Genomic DNA, 6567 nt, shown 5'->3' with positions numbered 1-6567 from the left:
ACCTCAGAAATGTGTAGAAAGATTAATACATTACAACTGATTTGAATCTGTTCCAAAATTTCAAAATTGGTTTATCATTCAAAAAATAAGTTAATACAATTTACCATTGTGGGGAAAATTGGAATTCCTATGGCCAGGATCCTCACCTGAAACCTTAACTACTTGACGATGTAACTGGCCCGCTGCTAGGCTACTGCTTCCACACCTGTAGGCACTAAGCTATTACTGACTGAGTCACTATATGAAGAGCTCTGCCCAGTGCTCTGGGGGGAGGCAGGGACGAAGGAGGAGTACAGACCTGCAGGCTGTTAGGTGCAGACATAATTTTAGTGCTCGACCTATTGCCAGGGGAACAAGCCAGGTAATAAACCCTTTTACCTCAAGAACATTCCAGGCATTCCTCAGTCTCACTGAACCCATAGTGAACTTGCCTGGGGCTGAAACCCATTGGCAAGACAAACACTCATAAAAAATCATCCCAGCTCAATTTGTACATGACTTCTTTCATTATTAAACATCTGTCTATCTTGTTTTGTAGTTGAGAGACTTTTTTCTCATTCTTCCCAAGAATTATTGGAGTATTGTCCTATAAAATGTCTCTATCAGATCTAAATGAAGAGATAACATGAGATTCTTTGTCAATTATTGTTTCTGTGACTTAGATTTTCTATCTCAGATGAATGGTAGGACAGATGAAAGTCACCCTTGATTTTCTTGCAATCAAATCTAGAGTCAAGAGGTCTTTTGAAACTTCTCTTGGGGCCTTTCATTGAGGAGCTGCCTATCTATGTTTGCAGCTATGAGTTAGAATTATGCCACTCAACTTGTTGCTAAGGAATATAATAAACATATTCTTAAAAAGATAAGAAAGAGGTGAATAGAATATCTGGAATTAAGGATAAATATTCTACCCATTTGCTTGTAGTGAAGTCTAGATAGTGTCAGTGTAAAGTCTTTGAGGAAATAAGCTCAGATCTGTATACTAGCTTAAGCAGAAATTCTGAATTTCTATTCAAGGGACAGCTGCAATCTAGTAAGAGGACCCAGTCCCTAATTATAAAGGCTCAGTAAAGTGGAAGTCCTGACCCATGGGTGAACTTGGTTTGCTCTTTTTTGATTATGTTCTTCCCCCAAGTGTAAGGAGGCCTCCTGGGTAAATCCAAATTCACTCAGAGTAAACCTAGGCTGAAAAATATAAATAATTTATGTTTGAATTAAAGTATGGAAGATAGGAAAGGCCCTGAACATTGGCATATTTAATGTGTATGTAAAGGCTATATAGATTCTTAGTGGAAATAGAGTCATCATACATAATTTAGGGCAAGATTTTGTGCCAAGATCATTGAGGCTCACAGGAGGTAGGTGCTCCAATCCCAAAAAAAGTTTTAATTATCCTGAAGATATAAGAACATGTTTACAGAAATATTGATTGAAAAGTCTTAGGAACGCTTAATGTAATCCAAAGTACTGCTTGCCAAAGTTCTTTCAGAAAAAAGGTGGACAAATCTGTCCTCAAAGAAGTCCTTTATCTACTCATACTCATCTGGTGAAAAATTAGAAGTCTGAACAGGAGATAGCATAGAACTTAAAATTCAGAGTTAATTACAATTTTAACTTTCCTATCTGTGTTGGTTCCACATTTGCCACTTTAAACCATAACATTATTTTAAACTGTACTTAAATTTTAATTTTTTATTTTAAATCTGTACTTGAAGACAAGAATTTGAGTTTTCTAAAAGAGCTATGATGTTTGAGTTCTGTAATTTATGTAAATGGCTATAAACAAAAGAAAATGTTAAAAGGAAGTTCAATTTGGTCTCAGAATGTATTGTAGAGGAGGAAAAATATCTTTTTACACAGTTCTAAGTTCTTACAAAAGACAGATTGACAAGAATAAGCATGCAAATTTATTAATAAAAGTTTTATGTGACATGAGTCTTCATAAAGAAAAGAAAAAAATGAAGAAATGGTTAAACCTGAGTGGTTTTATATTAGGTGTGATAAAGAATGAAAAGTGGTGGGAAAATGTGATAGAACAAAAGGTATGAGGTAAATGTAGTAAACTGGGAAAAACTCAGCAAGGCCTGTTCATTTGGATCCCTCTCTGAGTCCCTTTGTCTTCAGAGATAAGGAATGCACATTTCCTTGGGGTGCAGGGGGAGCCCCTCTCACTTGAGGGTTTCGTGACCTTCTTGAAGGGAAGGCCAGAAAGCCCTTCTTGCATGTGCCACTGCTCAAACTCCTTCAGCTTAAAGTATTCAGTATGTCAGGGTTCTGTATTTTGGGGTAGTGTATCCTGAACCCCATCAACATGTTTGGAGAAGATACTCTCCAAGCAGCCAGTTAATTAAAGCCATTTTTTAAAATTAAGTAGCCAATTAAAAAAATAAACTGTGTTGATAAAAGATATAAAACAACCTATTTTCAAACTTGTATTTGGAATAATGAGAAGCTAAAATGTAATATATTTATTTAAAAATAAATCTCTAAGCATTAAAGCTAAGATGCTATTATGGGTTAAACTGTTTTATCTAACAGTTTTGTTTTTTAGTAATTTCATAGAGGTGATGCTGGCAGAAGTACTGAAGGCAGGAAGGCAAATCCATTAATATCCTGAATAAACATTTCTGTCAATGAGGTCAAATCACTGCTTCATCTGTTAGGCAGACAGACAGAAATGAGGGGATGAAAAGGAAAGAAAGGCCCCCAAAAAATGACTCAGGGAGTTAATCAGATGAAGCCACAGGGTCTAAGAGTAACTCAGGAAATGTCCAGGGTCTCCCCAGATGAGAAACATCAGAAGCACAGGCAGAGCCCAGTCCATGTCCTCATTTCACCAATCAGAACAAGCCTAGAGGGCTAAGAGCTGTCAGTCAAAGGTGTCTCTGCCCTGACAAATGGCACATAAGAAGCCTCACAATAAGCAGCAGAGCCTGGGCAGGCCGGCTCTGTTGCTCTCTACCGAGTGCATTCAAACTGACTTTGCTTTCACATGTCATTCTATCTAACTTCCCTGCGACACCAAGCCTAGTTCCTTCCTTCTAACACAACCATGAGCCCAGTGTAATTGACCTGACATCCAGTGGCTGGCTATCTCCCTAAGGTATGGACTTGACGTTGGTCTCTGCTGCTGACGGCCTGGCACACAGCAATGGTGGTGGTAATCACATCCACCTTAATAAAGAGATGTTCATTTGTTGGCCCTATGCGTCATGTCCTTCCTTCCTGCCATGGCCACTTTGTACATGGCCCGGCAAATTCTAGGATAGCTGGGGAAAAGGCTATTTGATACCTATGGATTAAATGATTAAAATTTTGTAAAGTACCAAGAACTATGCCTGGCACATAGTAAGAATTATGTAAATGTTCTTAAAATAAAAAGCCACATAATTGACTTTCTTTCCAATCTCAGTGTTAAAATCCACAATCGCAATCTTGAACATTTAGTAACCATTCATATGAGGCAGGTATGCCTACATACTCTGTGCCCCATTCTGAGAGAGTTTCATAAACATATCTCAACCAGTGTGATACAGTGATTTATAATAAGAAATACAATTGACCCTTAAACAACACAAATTTGAACTGCACAGATCCACTTAAAATTGGAATCTTTTCATGTGTACTGGAAAATTTGTTGGAGATTAATACAATTTGAAAAAACATTTTTTTCTCTAGCTCACCGTATTGTCAGAATACAATTACATAATACACACAACACAAAATATGTAGTCATCAACTGTTTATGTTATCGGTAAGATCAACAGTGGGCTATTAGTAGTTGGTTTTGGGGGAGTCAAAAGTTATACGTGGATTTTTGACTGTGCAGAGGGTCAGTGCCCTTAACCCCAAGCTGTTCAAGGGCCAACAATATATATTTGGTCTTTGCCCATGGTTTATGGCACAGAGTTCCTAAAACTCTTGGAATTCCCGAAGGGATGAGAGTGATCAAGGTTCTTCTGTTATGCTAATGAGGTGGCTTTTGGACCAAACCTAGGATGGGGGCTGGTTGCCCTTAGAGCCAACCACTTGCTAAGAGGGTTGGACATTTCAGTTCCCCCCCACTCTCCACCCCCACCTCTGGAGAAGGGAGAAGGGCTGAATATTGGGCTTCATCACCACTGGCCAAAGAGTTAACCAATCATGCCTCAATAATGAGCACTCCATAAAAACCCCCAAAAAAACAGGGTTCTGAGAGTTTCTAGGTTGGTGAACATGTGGAGGTTTGGGGAGAGTGGAGCGCTCAGAGGGAGCATGGAAGCTCCACTCCCTTTCCCCACACCTGGTCCTATGCATCTCTTCCATCTGGTTGTTTCTGAATTATACATATTTTTATAACAGATGGTGGTCTAGTAAGTAAAATGTTCCTCTGTGTTCTGTGAATCACTCTAGAAAATCAATTGAACCCAGGAAGGGGGCAATAGGAGCCTCTGGTTTATAGCCAGTCAGTCAGAAGTACAGGTAACAACTTGGTCTTCCATTTGGTGTCTGAAATGGGGTGGGAAGTGTGAAATAAAGAAAAGCTCACCACCACCACACTGGGGACCGCCAGAACTATTTCTAAGGTATTGAAAGTTTCATTAACTCTGGGAGTCTCAAAATGGTCACACTTGAAACTAGATTTTCTAACACTGAAATAACATCTGTTCATTAAAGCCAACTTAAGCTAAACAAAATATGTATCACCACATTTGTTCTCTTTTGCTGTCTGGATTCCTGCTCAAGAACATAAGACAAACAAGAATGTCCTTCCTCGTAATGCCCTTTGGTGCCACAATGCATATCAACCCCCACCCTCTTTGTTAGCACTGTACATTTTATGTAAGATATGTACCCCTTTGAAATTCTGTCTTTCTCCCTGAGGATAAAAAAGCTTTTATGACTTGGGTTCCTTGAAACATTTCTCCTATCCATGGGAGTAAATGTTTCCTAGCTTAAGTCCTTACCCAGGCTCAAATAAAACTCCATCTTAATTTCAATGTGACTTTAATGAATTTTTGTCAAGAAGGGACAGCCTTGTGGGTCGGAACCCTCAACCTGTGGAATCTAACGCTGTCTACAGGTAAGTGGTGTCAGAATTGAGTTAAATTGTAAGACACCGAGCTGGTGTCAGGGCACTGCTTGTTGGAAGAGTGGGGAAACACCCCAACTACATTAAAATTGGGTGCTCAGAATGCAAGAGTTGGTGTCCGTGAAATGGAATTTGCTAGATCGACCCTGGCTCACAGAAACGTGGTTTGGGAAGAGAGAGGGTGAAAAAGGGTTGGGAATGAAGAACCTTTGATTTCAGGGTGATCACATTGTCACCTAGAGTATGGAGCAGCAGCTGAGACAGGGATCGTGGGTGTAGTCAGAGTAGGGTGAGGGCCTCCAGGAAAAGCAGGGTGGAATGTTCACAGTCAGAGCAATGTAACATTGGGCAAAGTCCCCCCAGAAACTTAGTGTTAAGCATTATGCAAAGTCAAGGTCACACTAATTCTCTAGGGAAAAATACCAGACTAAGAATACAGACATCTTCAGTGAGATCAGTTAAAGGTCAAAAGGCCTGGAGCAACTTGACCTGTAATGTTTGAGTGTTCCGCAAGGGTATCTCAGCATAATCCGTGACTTCACTGTAAACCGCCCTAGCAGACAGACAACAACCCAGCCCACCTTGAGGGCAGGGCAGGTGGTACAAGTCCACACCCTAAGCCTTTTTTTTTGATGTTCTCAAAAAATTCTCAATTGCCTATAAAACCCCTAGACAACACACCATCCCGGGCTCTCTTGTCCCCTCCGGGCATGAGCCAGGAGCTCTATTCTCTCACTTTATTTCTAAATAAAAGCCTGTACCTTGCTCTCCTACCTTGCGTGTTTGTGAAGCTCATTCTTAGGCTTTGTGAACAAGAAACCCAGCATCACAGCTATGCTGAAATTAGTTACTAAAGGTGAAAGTTGCCATCAGAATTTAGAGATGGATCCAACTGTTACCAGACCCCCAAAGACCAGATTCTTGAGTTTCAATGTTACAGAAATGAACACTGAACTCAGAAGAAAGTAGGCAGAGTATTAGAGAGAGCTTGTATGCAAGGGAGCTAACAAGAGAGGAATGTTGTGCTCCACAAGGGTTATGCTCCATAATGCTGTTGAGAAAAATACAGGCACAACATGGAGTCACTTCTGTTCAGCCAAGTCACCCAACCAGGGACTAATACTTAAACTCTATGACAGTTTCAACCTCCCCCAGAAAGTTAAGCAGTCAGAAATTTTCTGGTCAGCATCACTGATAAGATAACCTGTCACATGAGCATCCCCATCTTCCCTAAAAGAAGATGGGGTCATCTGCATTATAAAATCACCTGCTCTTCCCCTTAAGAGAAAGTGACCTTGCCTGAAACAATCCCTTATTTTCTTTTGCTAATAACATTTCCCCCACCCTCCCGTCTATAAAAAACTTTTCATTTTGGGCAGTTCCTTGGAGCTTCTCTCTACTGCCTGATTGTGAATCACTTACTAAGGCCAATTAAATCTTTGAATTTACTTGGATGAATTTTGTTTTTGATCAGGGCTTATAAAGGTAGTTTCAGA

The sequence above is a fragment of the Manis javanica genome, chromosome 14, assembly GCF_040802235.1.
Source record: "Manis javanica isolate MJ-LG chromosome 14, MJ_LKY, whole genome shotgun sequence".
In the NCBI taxonomy this organism is placed as follows: Eukaryota; Metazoa; Chordata; class Mammalia; order Pholidota; family Manidae; genus Manis; species Manis javanica.
Note: the sequence above shows the minus strand (reverse complement) of the source record.